General features: G+C 40.1%; 1 non-coding gene across 1 annotated transcript; it reads right to left on the reverse strand.

Annotated features, from left to right (window-relative positions):
- Positions 1–6,317: 6,317 nt before the first annotated feature.
- Positions 6,318–6,412, reverse strand: TRNAI-UAU (transfer RNA isoleucine (anticodon UAU)). The gene is made up of 2 exons: positions 6,375–6,412; positions 6,318–6,353 (listed from the first exon to the last, which is right to left on the reverse strand). It is a non-coding gene; the product is annotated as a tRNA-Ile (tRNA).
- Positions 6,413–15,659: the final 9,247 nt, after the last annotated feature.

Consider the following 15,659-nt stretch of genomic DNA (forward strand, 5'->3'; position numbering starts at 1 on the left):
GCCCTGCACTGACATATCCCTTCTGATGAGTAGTTTCCTGTAAATGTCTCAGATTGCAGAGATACTAACTACTGATATCCATATCCTGAGTAATGTGAGTTCTTTAATATTCTCCTAAGAATATAGAGTTTTGCCACCTTCCACGAAAAGTGCCTTAAGAATGTAGTTTAATGTGTGCCTATATGTTGACATTCATAAGTACATAGGTTTCCACTCATACTCTGAAACTCACAGCTGGCCGCATTCTGCCTTAAGACTACATATGGCACTCTGAGATATGGAAATCCTCCGGCTTTGTAGCTCAGTGGCAAAGCACGGATTTTTTGGAACCAGGGGACACGAGTTCAATCCTCATCAGGATCTTCTGTTTATCTTTTAAATCTTAACTCTTTTCAAGTTATTTCACCTAGGAATCACACCTCGTTTTAAGCTTGCTTATTGTCAACGTTCCCTTTTCTGCTTTTATCTTAGCAAGAAGACTTGAATAATACCAGAGAACTACGACTCATTCGTCTCCCCTTCCGATTGCCTGACAAACGCCTGACAAACGCTGTTCTCACCCTGCTAGGCAAAACCAGATAATAACTCAATGTTTACCGTCCCTTGGAAAGGTTGAGCGAGTATCTGACCTCTCTTTCTGCTCAATCTGCTTCCATATAACGAGCGTTATAGAGCTCGAGCAGTGGCACCTTGGAGATTTTAATTTCTTTCCTCTCAAAACACTATAGCTCCCAGATACCTCGGCTCTCAGGAAAATGAGGTGAATCTTCAAAACCCCAGCCACCACTCACCATAAACTTCCTTTTCTCATGCTCTCTGTTCAAATGATACAACTTATCTTGTACTTAAAGGGAAAGTGAATGCAGGCAGACTTGTATGATAGATTTGGTGACCTGGATTGGTTGGGGTGGATAAAGAAGGGAACCTGGTGCCTCAAGAAGTAGAATCAGGATGGGGATGAGGAAAAGTGAAATTGAGCAGGGACCACAATCACAGGTTAGAGAAATACGTGTCATGAATGAAATCATTTAAAAAAGTTGACTTCTAGCAGGCATTATTTTTCAAAAATGCAGACAAATTAAAAATGAATTTTGTATGAGAGGAACAATCACAGCACACAAGAGCTACAATCTACTTTAGAGGAATTTCATATTTGGCTAAGGCCTTTGTGTGATGATGCTATCCTTTTGTTTTTTATATGAGTTATATTTTATTCAATTTGGTTGATCAACATTTTTTGCAGCTCTTCAATTTATGGCTATTCATGCGACTATACTGTTTTTATTATTCTTGTTATTTAGCAAATTTCTTTTTGAATACACTGATGTGAAAGCATAGTTCACAAGTCAGCACATCATAATACAGTGAAACGAATCGTCCCGAAGGCGATGTGCTCCTAGGGACCCGGAGGAGTCAGACAGGAACATTCTGAATAGAAGTAAATAATCTTTAGCAAGCGCCATCTTTAATCTGAGTTTCATTTTTCAATTCAGTGAAATGATTTAAAAAACATAATGCAGTTGCGCCAGGTGAGGCTCGAACTCACAACTTCAGAATGGCTCAGTGCAAGTACTGCTATATAAGTACTGCGCGCTAACCGATTGCACCACTGGACCTCACACATACCCCCAGCTTCCAACTGCGCCACCTAGAGGTGACTGAGTAGACGACAGGATCGTCATCAACATACCGTATGCAAGATCAGCTCACATGCAAACATGTTACCCTGATTACTACAATTACAGTGGAACCGGAAAAGATTCTATAATTGTCCTGTAACATAAAATTCAGTCTTTTGAAAACCACATTCAATTATATCTCGTCAGTTCCGACAAAGTCTAGGGGAATCTAATTGTTATGTCTCATAAGCACAAAGGAGGAATTTAGCCAGAAAATGATATGTTGGACCCAAGTTGGGGGAAGGTGGGTAGTTGGATATCTTACTTCAACTGTTTTCATTTTAGCTACAGACTATTGTCAACAGAGTACCTCGTGTGTACAAATGATTTAAATCCTGTTACAGGGTGAATGAAGTGGGTGAGTGGTTAAGGTGGCGGACTGCCCATACAGTGTGCTCTGCATGTGTGGATACAAATCCCACCATCGTCAAAGTCCGATCATGTTGGTTTTTGAAGGTCAGCACTGCTCCCAGTATAATTACGCTCTCTTTCGAGACACATCCAGAAATCGTTAGATGATCCCATCTGGCTAATCCATTGTAGCAAATACATTAAATAAAATAGAGGGTGTTGTGTTTATTAGAAAGTTAGTCTTTCATGGAGAGCCCAGAAGAATGTCTTTCCTTCAAGCATGGCCTTCTACTTAGTTTGGATATCTGGAAGGAATAGAAAGCAGCTCTTACTACTAAAGTGTCAGCTGTTTGAAGAGCCATTTATTTATGTCTGCCCTGCACTGACATATCCCTTCTGATGAGTAGTTTCCTGTAAATGTCTCAGATTGCAGAGATACTAACTACTGATATCCATATCCTGAGTAATGTGAGTTCTTTAATATTCTCCTAAGAATATAGAGTTTTGCCACCTTCCACGAAAAGTGCCTTAAGAATGTAGTTTAATGTGTGCCTATATGTTGACATTCATAAGTACATAGGTTTCCACTCATACTCTGAAACTCACAGCTGGCCACATTCTGCCTTAAGACTACATATGGCACTCTGAGGTATGGAAATCCTCCGGCTTTGTAGCTCAGTGGCAAAGCACGGATTTTTTGGAACCAGGGGACACGAGTTCAATCCTCATCAGGGTCTTCTGTTTATCTTTTAAATCTTAACTCTTTTCAAGTTATTTCACCTAGGAATCACACCTCGTTTTAAGCTTGCTTATTGTCAACGTTCCCTTTTCTGCTTTTATCTTAGCAAGAAGACTTGAATAATACCAGAGAACTACGACTCATTCGTCTCCCCTTCCGATTGCCTGACAAACGCCTGACAAACGCTGTTCTCACCCTGCTAGGCAAAACCAGATAATAACTCAATGTTTACCGTCCCTTGGAAAGGTTGAGCGAGTATCTGACCTCTCTTTCTGCTCAATCTGCTTCCACATAACGAGCGTTATAGGGCTCGAGCAGTGGCACCTTGGAGATTTTAATTTCTTTCCTCTCAAAACACTATAGCTCCCAGATACCTCGGCTCTCAGGAAAATGAGGTGAATCCTCAAAACCCCAGCCACCACTCACCATAAACTTCCTTTTCTCATGCTCTCTGTTCAAATGATACAACTTATCTTGTACTTAAAGGGAAAGTGAATGCAGGCAGACTTGTATGATAGATTTGGTGACCTGGATTGGTTGGGGTGGATAAAGAAGGGAACCTGGTGCCTCAAGAAGTAGAATCAGGATGGGGATGAGGAAAAGAGAAATTGAGCAGGGACCACAATCACAGGTTAGAGAAATACGTGTCATGAATGAAATCATTTAAAAAAGTTGACTTCTAGCAGGCATTATTTTTCAAAAATGCAGACAAATTAAAAATGAATTTTGTATTAGAGGAACAATCACAGCACACAAGAGCTACAATCTACTTTAGAGGAATTTCATATTTGGCTAAGGCCTTTGTGTGATGATGCTATCCTTTTGTCATTTATATGAGTTATATTTTATTCAATTTGGTTGATCAACATTTTTTGCAGCTCTTCAATTTATGGCTATTCATGCGACTATACTGTTTTTATTATTCTTGTTATTTAGCAAATTTCTTTTTGAATACACTGATGTGAATGCATAGTTCACAAGTCAGCACATCATAATACAGTGAAACGAATCGTCCCGAAGGCGATGTGCTCCTAGGGACCCGGAGGAGTCAGACAGGAACATTCTGAATAGAAGTAAATAATCTTTAGCAAGCGCCATCTTTAATCTGAGTTTAATTTTTCAATTCAGTGAAATGATTTAAAAAACATAATGCAGTTGCTCCAGGTGAGGCTCGAACTCACAACTTCAGCATGGCTCAGTGCAAGTACTGCTACATAAGTACTGCGCGCTAACCGATTGCACCACTGGACCTCACACATACCCCCAGCTTCCAACTGCGCCACCTAGAGGTGACTGAGTAGACGACAGGATCGTCATCAACATACCGTATGCAAGATCAGCTCACATGCAAACATGTTACCCTGATTACTACAATTACAGTGGAACCGGAAAAGATTCTATAATTGTCCTGTAACATAAAATTCAGTCTTTTGAAAACCACATTCAATTATATCTCGTCAGTTCCGACAAAGTCTAGGGGAATCTAATTGTTATGTCTCATAAGCACAAAGGAGGAATTTAGCCAGAAAATGATATGTTGGACCCAAGTTGGGGGAAGGTGGGTAGTTGGATATCTTACTTCAACTGTTTTCATTTTAGCTACAGACTATTGTCAACAGAGTACCTCGTGTGTACAAATGATTTAAATCCTGTTACAGGGTGGATGAAGTGGGTGAGTGGTTAAGGTGGCGGACTGCCCATACAGTGTGCTCTGCATGTGTGGATACAAATCCTACCATCGTCAAAGTCCGATCATGTTGGTTTTTGAAGGTCTGCACTGCTCCCAGTATAATTACGCTCTCTTTCGAGACACATCCAGAAATCGTTAGATGATCCCATCTGGCTAATCCATTGTAGCAAATACATTAAATAAAATAGAGGGTGTTGTGTTTATTAGAAAGTTAGTCGTTCATGGAGAGCCCAGAAGAATGTCTTTCCTTCAAGCATGGCCTTCTACTTAGTTTGGATATCTGGAAGGAATAGGATGCAGCTCCTACTACTAAAGTGTCAGCTGTTTGAAGAGCCATTTATTTATGTCTGCCCTGCACTGACATATCCCTTCTGATGAGTAGTTTCCTGTAAATGTCTCAGATTGCAGAGATACTAACTACTGATATCCATATCCTGAGTAATGTGAGTACTTTAATATTCTCCTAAGAATATAGAGTTTTGCCACCTTCCAAGAAAAGTGCCTTAAGAATGTAGTTTAATTTGTGCCTATATGTTGACATTCATAAGTACATAGGTTTCCACTCATACTCTGAAACTCACAGCTCGCCACCTTCTGCCTTAAGACTACATATGGCACTCTGAGATGTGGAAACTCTCCGGCTTTGTAGCTCAGTGGCAAAGCACTGATTTTTTAGAACCAGGGGACACGAGTTCAATCCTCATCAGGGTCTTCTGTTTATCTTTTAAATCTTAACTCTTTTCAAGTTATTTCACCTAGGAATCACACCTCGTTTTAAGCTTGCTTATTGTCAACGTTCCCTTTTCTGCTTTTATCTTAGCAAGAAGACTTGAATAATACCAGAGAACTACGACTCATTCGTCTCCCCTTCCGATTGCCTGACAAACGCTGTTCTCACCCTGCTAGGCAAAACCAGATAATAACTCAATGTTTACCGTCCCTTGAAAGGTTGAGCGAGTATCTGACCTCTCTTTCTGCTCAATCTGCTTCCACATAACGAGCGTTATAGGGCTCGAGCAGTGGCACCTTGGAGATTTTAATTTCTTTCCTCTCAAAACACTATAGCTCACAGATACCTTGGCTCTCAGGAAAATGAGGTGAATCCTCAAAACCCCAGCCACCACTCACCATAAACTTCCTTTTCTCATGCTCTCTGTTCAAATGATACAACTTATCTTGTACTTGAAGTGAAAGTGAATGCAGGCAGACTTGTTTCATAGATTTGGTGACCTTGATTGGTTGGGGTGGATAAAGAAGTGAACCTGGTGTCTCAAGAAGTAGAATCAGGATGGGGATGAGGAAAAGAGAAATTGAGCAGGGACCACAATCACAGGTTAGAGAAATACGTGTCATGAATGAAATCATTTTAAAAAGTTGACTTCTAGCAGGCATTATTTTTCAAAATTGCAGACAAATTAAAAATGAATTTTGTATTGGAGGAACAATCACAGCACACAAGAGCTACAATCTACTTTAGAGGAATAGCATATTTGGCTAAGGCCTTTGTGTGATGATGCTATCCTTTTGCCATTTATATGAGTTATATTTTATTCAATTTGGTTGATCAACATTTTTTGCAGCTCTTCAATTTATGGCTATTCATGCGACTATACTGTTTTTATTATTCTTGTTATTTAGCAAATTTCTTTTTGAATACACTGATGTGAATGCATAGTTCACAAGTCAGCACATCATAATGCAGTGAAACGAATCGTCCCGAAGGCGATGTGATCCTAGGGACCCGGAGGAGTTAGACAGGAAGATTCTGAATAGAAGTAAATAATCTTTAGCAAGCGCCATCTTTAATCTGAGTTTAATTTTTCCTTTCATTGAAATGATTTAAAAAAGATAATGCAGTTGCTCCAGGTGAGGCTCGAACTCACAACCTCGGCATGGCTCAGTGCAAGTACTGCTGTATAAGTACCGCGCGCTAACCGATTGCGCCACTGGAGCTCACACATACACCATGAGTCCAACTGCGCCACCTAGAGGTGACTTAGTAGACGACAGGATCGTCATCAACATACCGTATGCAAGATCAGCTCACATGCAAACATGTTACCCTGATTACTACAATTACAGTGGAACCGGAAAAGATTCTATAATTGTCCTGTAACATAAAATTCAGTCTTTTGAAAACCACATTCAATTATATCTCGTCAGTTCCGACAAAGTCTAGGGGAATCTAATTGTTATGTCTCATAAGCACAAAGGAGGAATTTAGCCAGAAAATGATATATTGGACCCAAGTTGGGGGAAGGTGGGTAGTTGGATATCTTACTTCAACTGTTTTCATTTTAGCTACAGACTAGTGTCAACAGAGTACCTCGTGTGTACAAATGCTTTAAATCATGTTACAGGGTGAATGAAGTGGGTGAGTGGTTAAGGTGGCGGACTGCCCATACAGTGTGCTCTGCATGTGTGGATACAAATCCCACCATCGTCAAAGTCCGATCATGTTGGTTTTTGAAGGTCAGCACTGCTCCCAGTATAATTACGCTCTCTTTCGAGACACATCCAGAAATCGTTAGATGATCCCATCTGGCTAATCCATTGTAGCAAATACATCAAATAAAATAGAGGGTGTTGTGTTTATTAGAAAGTTAGTCTTTCATGGAGAGCCCAGAAGAATGTCTTTCCTTCAAGCATGGCCTTCTACTTAGTTTGGATATCTGGAAGGAATAGAAAGCAGCTCTTACTACTAAAGTGTCAGCTGTTTGAAGAGCCATTTATTTATGTCTGCCCTGCACTGACATATCCCTTCTGATGAGTAGTTTCCTGTAAATGTCTCAGATTGCAGAGATACTAACTACTGATATCCATATCCTGAGTAATGTGAGTTCTTTAATATTCTCCTAAGAATATAGAGTTTTGCCACCTTCCACGAAAAGTGCCTTAAGAATGTAGTTTAATGTGTGCCTATATGTTGACATTCATAAGTACATAGGTTTCCACTCATACTCTGAAACTCACAGCTGGCCACATTCTGCCTTAAGACTACATATGGCACTCTGAGGTATGGAAATCCTCCGGCTTTGTAGCTCAGTGGCAAAGCACGGATTTTTTGGAACCAGGGGACACGAGTTCAATCCTCATCAGGGTCTTCTGTTTATCTTTTAAATCTTAACTCTTTTCAAGTTATTTCACCTAGGAATCACACCTCGTTTTAAGCTTGCTTATTGTCAACGTTCCCTTTTCTGCTTTTATCTTAGCAAGAAGACTTGAATAATACCAGAGAACTACGACTCATTCGTCTCCCCTTCCGATTGCCTGACAAACGCCTGACAAACGCTGTTCTCACCCTGCTAGGCAAAACCAGATAATAACTCAATGTTTACCGTCCCTTGGAAAGGTTGAGCGAGTATCTGACCTCTCTTTCTGCTCAATCTGCTTCCACATAACGAGCGTTATAGGGCTCGAGCAGTGGCACCTTGGAGATTTTAATTTCTTTCCTCTCAAAACACTATAGCTCCCAGATACCTCGGCTCTCAGGAAAATGAGGTGAATCCTCAAAACCCCAGCCACCACTCACCATAAACTTCCTTTTCTCATGCTCTCTGTTCAAATGATACAACTTATCTTGTACTTAAAGGGAAAGTGAATGCAGGCAGACTTGTATGATAGATTTGGTGACCTGGATTGGTTGGGGTGGATAAAGAAGGGAACCTGGTGCCTCAAGAAGTAGAATCAGGATGGGGATGAGGAAAAGAGAAATTGAGCAGGGACCACAATCACAGGTTAGAGAAATACGTGTCATGAATGAAATCATTTAAAAAAGTTGACTTCTAGCAGGCATTATTTTTCAAAAATGCAGACAAATTAAAAATGAATTTTGTATTAGAGGAACAATCACAGCACACAAGAGCTACAATCTACTTTAGAGGAATTTCATATTTGGCTAAGGCCTTTGTGTGATGATGCTATCCTTTTGTCATTTATATGAGTTATATTTTATTCAATTTGGTTGATCAACATTTTTTGCAGCTCTTCAATTTATGGCTATTCATGCGACTATACTGTTTTTATTATTCTTGTTATTTAGCAAATTTCTTTTTGAATACACTGATGTGAATGCATAGTTCACAAGTCAGCACATCATAATACAGTGAAACGAATCGTCCCGAAGGCGATGTGCTCCTAGGGACCCGGAGGAGTCAGACAGGAACATTCTGAATAGAAGTAAATAATCTTTAGCAAGCGCCATCTTTAATCTGAGTTTAATTTTTCAATTCAGTGAAATGATTTAAAAAACATAATGCAGTTGCTCCAGGTGAGGCTCGAACTCACAACTTCAGCATGGCTCAGTGCAAGTACTGCTACATAAGTACTGCGCGCTAACCGATTGCACCACTGGACCTCACACATACCCCCAGCTTCCAACTGCGCCACCTAGAGGTGACTGAGTAGACGACAGGATCGTCATCAACATACCGTATGCAAGATCAGCTCACATGCAAACATGTTACCCTGATTACTACAATTACAGTGGAACCGGAAAAGATTCTATAATTGTCCTGTAACATAAAATTCAGTCTTTTGAAAACCACATTCAATTATATCTCGTCAGTTCCGACAAAGTCTAGGGGAATCTAATTGTTATGTCTCATAAGCACAAAGGAGGAATTTAGCCAGAAAATGATATGTTGGACCCAAGTTGGGGGAAGGTGGGTAGTTGGATATCTTACTTCAACTGTTTTCATTTTAGCTACAGACTATTGTCAACAGAGTACCTCGTGTGTACAAATGATTTAAATCCTGTTACAGGGTGGATGAAGTGGGTGAGTGGTTAAGGTGGCGGACTGCCCATACAGTGTGCTCTGCATGTGTGGATACAAATCCTACCATCGTCAAAGTCCGATCATGTTGGTTTTTGAAGGTCTGCACTGCTCCCAGTATAATTACGCTCTCTTTCGAGACACATCCAGAAATCGTTAGATGATCCCATCTGGCTAATCCATTGTAGCAAATACATTAAATAAAATAGAGGGTGTTGTGTTTATTAGAAAGTTAGTCGTTCATGGAGAGCCCAGAAGAATGTCTTTCCTTCAAGCATGGCCTTCTACTTAGTTTGGATATCTGGAAGGAATAGGATGCAGCTCCTACTACTAAAGTGTCAGCTGTTTGAAGAGCCATTTATTTATGTCTGCCCTGCACTGACATATCCCTTCTGATGAGTAGTTTCCTGTAAATGTCTCAGATTGCAGAGATACTAACTACTGATATCCATATCCTGAGTAATGTGAGTACTTTAATATTCTCCTAAGAATATAGAGTTTTGCCACCTTCCAAGAAAAGTGCCTTAAGAATGTAGTTTAATTTGTGCCTATATGTTGACATTCATAAGTACATAGGTTTCCACTCATACTCTGAAACTCACAGCTCGCCACCTTCTGCCTTAAGACTACATATGGCACTCTGAGATGTGGAAACTCTCCGGCTTTGTAGCTCAGTGGCAAAGCACTGATTTTTTAGAACCAGGGGACACGAGTTCAATCCTCATCAGGGTCTTCTGTTTATCTTTTAAATCTTAACTCTTTTCAAGTTATTTCACCTAGGAATCACACCTCGTTTTAAGCTTGCTTATTGTCAACGTTCCCTTTTCTGCTTTTATCTTAGCAAGAAGACTTGAATAATACCAGAGAACTACGACTCATTCGTCTCCCCTTCCGATTGCCTGACAAACGCTGTTCTCACCCTGCTAGGCAAAACCAGATAATAACTCAATGTTTACCGTCCCTTGAAAGGTTGAGCGAGTATCTGACCTCTCTTTCTGCTCAATCTGCTTCCACATAACGAGCGTTATAGGGCTCGAGCAGTGGCACCTTGGAGATTTTAATTTCTTTCCTCTCAAAACACTATAGCTCACAGATACCTTGGCTCTCAGGAAAATGAGGTGAATCCTCAAAACCCCAGCCACCACTCACCATAAACTTCCTTTTCTCATGCTCTCTGTTCAAATGATACAACTTATCTTGTACTTGAAGTGAAAGTGAATGCAGGCAGACTTGTTTCATAGATTTGGTGACCTTGATTGGTTGGGGTGGATAAAGAAGTGAACCTGGTGTCTCAAGAAGTAGAATCAGGATGGGGATGAGGAAAAGAGAAATTGAGCAGGGACCACAATCACAGGTTAGAGAAATACGTGTCATGAATGAAATCATTTTAAAAAGTTGACTTCTAGCAGGCATTATTTTTCAAAATTGCAGACAAATTAAAAATGAATTTTGTATTGGAGGAACAATCACAGCACACAAGAGCTACAATCTACTTTAGAGGAATAGCATATTTGGCTAAGGCCTTTGTGTGATGATGCTATCCTTTTTCCATTTATATGAGTTATATTTTATTCAATTTGGTTGATCAACATTTTTTGCAGCTCTTCAATTTATGGCTATTCATGCGACTATACTGTTTTTATTATTCTTGTTATTTATCAAATTTCTTTTTGAATACACTGATGTGAATGCATAGTTCACAAGTCAGCACATCATAATGCAGTGAAACGAACCGTACCGAAGGCGATGTGATCCTAGGGACCCGGAGGAGTCAGACAGGAAGATTCTGAATAGAAGTAAATAATCTTTAGCAAGCGCCATCTTTAATCTGAGTTTAATTTTTACTTTCAGTGAATTGATTTAAAAAAGATAATGCAGTTGCGCCAGGAACTCACAACCTCAGCATGGCTCAGTGCAAGTACTACTGTATAAGTACCGCGCGCTAAACGATTGCGCCACTGGAGCTCACACATACACCATGAGTCCAACTGCGTGACCTAGAGGTGACTCAGTAGACGAAAGGATCGTCATCAACATACCGTATGCAAGATCAGCTCACATGCAAACATGTTACCCTGATTACTACAATTACAGTGGAACCGGAAAAGATTCTATAATTGTCCTGTAACATAAAATTCAGTCTTTTGAAAACCACATTCAATTATATCTCGTCAGTTCCGACAAAGTCTAGGGGAATCTAATTGTTATGTCTCATAAGCACAAAGGAGGAATTTAGCCAGAAAATGATATGTTGGACCCAAGTTGGGGGAAGGTGGGTAGTTGGATATCTTAATTCAACTGTTTTCATTTTAGCTACAGACTAGTGTCAACAGAGTACCTCGTGTGTACAAATGCTTTAAATCCTGTTACAGGGTGGATGAAGTGGGTGAGTGGTTAAGGTGGTGGACTGCCCATACAGTGTGCTCTGCATGTGTGGATAAAAATCCCACCATCGTCAAAGTCCGATCATGTTGGTTTTTGAAGGTCAGCACTGCTCCCAGTATAATTACGCTCTCTTTCGAGACACATCCAGAAATCGTTAGATGATCCCATCTGGCTAATCCATTGTAGCAAATACATCAAATAAAATAGAGGGTGTTGTGTTTATTAGAAAGTTAGTCTTTCATGGAGAGCCCAGAAGAATGTCTTTCCTTCAAGCATGGCCTTCTACTTAGTTTGGATATCTGGAAGGAATAGAAAGCAGCTCTTACTACTAAAGTGTCAGCTGTTTGAAGAGCCATTTATTTATGTCTGCCCTGCACTGACATATCCCTTCTGATGAGCAGTTTCCTGTAAATGTCTCAGATTGCAGAGATACTAACTACTGATATCCATATCCTGAGAAATGTGAGTACTTTAATATTCTCCTAAGAATATAGAGTTTTGCCACCTTCCAAGAAAAGTGCCTTAAGAATGTAGTTTAATTTGTGCCTATATGTTGACATTCATAAGTACATAGGCTTCCACTCATACTCTGAAACTCACAGCTGGCCACATTCTGCCTTAAGACTACATATGGCACTCTGAGATATGGAAACCCTCCGGCTTTGTAGCTCAGTGGCAAAGCACTGATTGTTTAGAACCAGGGGACACGAGTTCAATCCTCATCAGGGTCTTCTGATTATCTTTTAAATCTTAACTCTTTTCAAGTTATTTCACCTAGGAATCACACCTCGTTTTAAGCTTGCTTATTGTCAACGTTCCCTTTTCTACTTTTATCTTAGCAAGAAGACTTGAATAATACCAGAGAACTACGACTCATTCGTCTCCCCTTCCGATTGCCTGACAAACGCCTGACAAACGCTGTTCTCACCCTGCTAGGCAAAACCAGATAATAACTCAATGTTTACCGTCCCTTGGAAAGGTTGAGCGAGTATCTGACCTCTCTTTCTGCTCAATCTGCTTCCATATAACGAGCGTTATAGAGCTCGAGCAGTGGCACCTTGGAGATTTTAATTTCTTTCCTCTCAAAACACTATAGCTCCCAGATACCTCGGCTCTCAGGAAAATGAGGTGAATCTTCAAAACCCCAGCCACCACTCACCATAAACTTCCTTTTCTCATGCTCTCTGTTCAAATGATACAACTTATCTTGTACTTAAAGGGAAAGTGAATGCAGGCAGACTTGTATGATAGATTTGGTGACCTGGATTGGTTGGGGTGGATAAAGAAGGGAACCTGGTGCCTCAAGAAGTAGAATCAGGATGGGGATGAGGAAAAGTGAAATTGAGCAGGGACCACAATCACAGGTTAGAGAAATACGTGTCATGAATGAAATCATTTAAAAAAGTTGACTTCTAGCAGGCATTATTTTTCAAAAATGCAGACAAATTAAAAATGAATTTTGTATGAGAGGAACAATCACAGCACACAAGAGCTACAATCTACTTTAGAGGAATTTCATATTTGGCTAAGGCCTTTGTGTGATGATGCTATCCTTTTGTTTTTTATATGAGTTATATTTTATTCAATTTGGTTGATCAACATTTTTTGCAGCTCTTCAATTTATGGCTATTCATGCGACTATACTGTTTTTATTATTCTTGTTATTTAGCAAATTTCTTTTTGAATACACTGATGTGAAAGCATAGTTCACAAGTCAGCACATCATAATACAGTGAAACGAATCGTCCCGAAGGCGATGTGCTCCTAGGGACCCGGAGGAGTCAGACAGGAACATTCTGAATAGAAGTAAATAATCTTTAGCAAGCGCCATCTTTAATCTGAGTTTCATTTTTCAATTCAGTGAAATGATTTAAAAAACATAATGCAGTTGCGCCAGGTGAGGCTCGAACTCACATCTTCAGAATGGCTCAGTGCAAGTACTGCTATATAAGTACTGCGCGCTAACCGATTGCACCACTGGACCTTACACATACCCCCAGCTTCCAACTGCGCCACCTAGAGGTGACTGAGTAGACGACAGGATCGTCATCAACATACCGTATGCAAGATCAGCTCACATGCAAACATGTTACCCTGATTACTACAATTACAGTGGAACCGGAAAAGATTCTATAATTGTCCTGTAACATAAAATTCAGTCTTTTGAAAACCACATTCAATTATATCTCGTCAGTTCCGACAAAGTCTAGGGGAATCTAATTGTTATGTCTCATAAGCACAAAGGAGGAATTTAGCCAGAAAATGATATGTTGGACCCAAGTTGGGGGAAGGTGGGTAGTTGGATATCTTACTTCAACTGTTTTCATTTTAGCTACAGACTATTGTCAACAGAGTACCTCGTGTGTACAAATGATTTAAATCCTGTTACAGGGTGGATGAAGTGGGTGAGTGGTTAAGGTGGCGGACTGCCCATACAGTGTGCTCTGCATGTGTGGATACAAATCCCACCATCGTCAAAGTGCGATCATGTTGGTTTTTGAAGGTCAGCACTGCTCCCAGTATAATTACGCTCTCTTTCGAGACACATCCAGAAATCGTTAGATGATCCCATCTGGCTAATCCATTGTAGCAAATACATTAAATAAAATAGAGGGTGTTGTGTTTATTAGAAAGTTAGTCTTTCATGGAGAGCCCAGAAGAATGTCTTTCCTTCAAGCATGGCCTTCTACTTAGTTTGGATATCTGGAAGGAATAGAAAGCAGCTCTTACTACTAAAGTGTCAGCTGTTTGAAGAGCCATTTATTTATGTCTGCCCTGCACTGACATATCCCTTCTGATGAGTAGTTTCCTGTAAATGTCTCAGATTGCAGAGATACTAACTACTGATATCCATATCCTGAGTAATGTGAGTTCTTTAATATTCTCCTAAGAATATAGAGTTTTGCCACCTTCCACGAAAAGTGCCTTAAGAATGTAGTTTAATGTGTGCCTATATGTTGACATTCATAAGTACATAGGTTTCCACTCATACTCTGAAACTCACAGCTGGCCACATTCTGCCTTAAGACTACATATGGCACTCTGAGATATGGAAATCCTCCGGCTTTGCAGCTCAGTGGCAAAGCACGGATTTTTTGGAACCAGGGGACACGAGTTCAATCCTCATCAGGGTCTTCTGTTTATCTTTTAAATCTTAACTCTTTTCAAGTTATTTCACCTAGGAATCACACCTCGTTTTAAGCTTGCTTATTGTCAACGTTCCCTTTTCTGCTTTTATCTTAGCAAGAAGACTTGAATAATACCAGAGAACTACGACTCATTCGTCTCCCCTTCCGATTGCCTGACAAACGCCTGACAAACGCTGTTCTCACCCTGCTAGGCAAAACCAGATAATAACTCAATGTTTACCGTCCCTTGGAAAGGTTGAGCGAGTACTCTGACCTCTCTTTCTGCTCAATCTGCTTCCATATAACGAGCGTTATAGAGCTCGAGCAGTGGCACCTTGGAGATTTTAATTTCTTTCCTCTCAAAACACTATAGCTCCCAGATACCTCGGCTCTCAGGAAAATGAGGTGAATCTTCAAAACCCCAGCCACCACTCACCATAAACTTCCTTTTCTCATGCTCTCTGTTCAAATGATACAACTTATCTTGTACTTAAAGGGAAAGTGAATGCAGGCAGACTTGTATGATAGATTTGGTGACCTGGATTGGTTGGGGTGGATAAAGAAGGGAACCTGGTGCCTCAAGAAGTAGAATCAGGATGGGGATGAGGAAAAGAGAAATTGAGCAGGGACCACAATCACAGGTTAGAGAAATACGTGTCATGAATGAAATCATTTAAAAAAGTTGACTTCTAGCAGGCATTATTTTTCAAAAATGCAGACAAATTAAAAATGAATTTTGTATTAGAGGAACAATCACAGCACACAAGAGCTACAATCTACTTTAGAGGAATTTCATATTTGGCTAAGGCCTTTGTGTGATGATGCTATCCTTTTGTCATTTATATGAGTTATATTTTATTCAATTTGGTTGATCAACATTTTTTGCAGCTCTTCAATTTATGGCTATTCATG

Source organism: Pleurodeles waltl, chromosome 6 (genome assembly GCF_031143425.1).
Source record: "Pleurodeles waltl isolate 20211129_DDA chromosome 6, aPleWal1.hap1.20221129, whole genome shotgun sequence".
NCBI lineage: Eukaryota > Metazoa > Chordata > Amphibia > Caudata > Salamandridae > Pleurodeles > Pleurodeles waltl.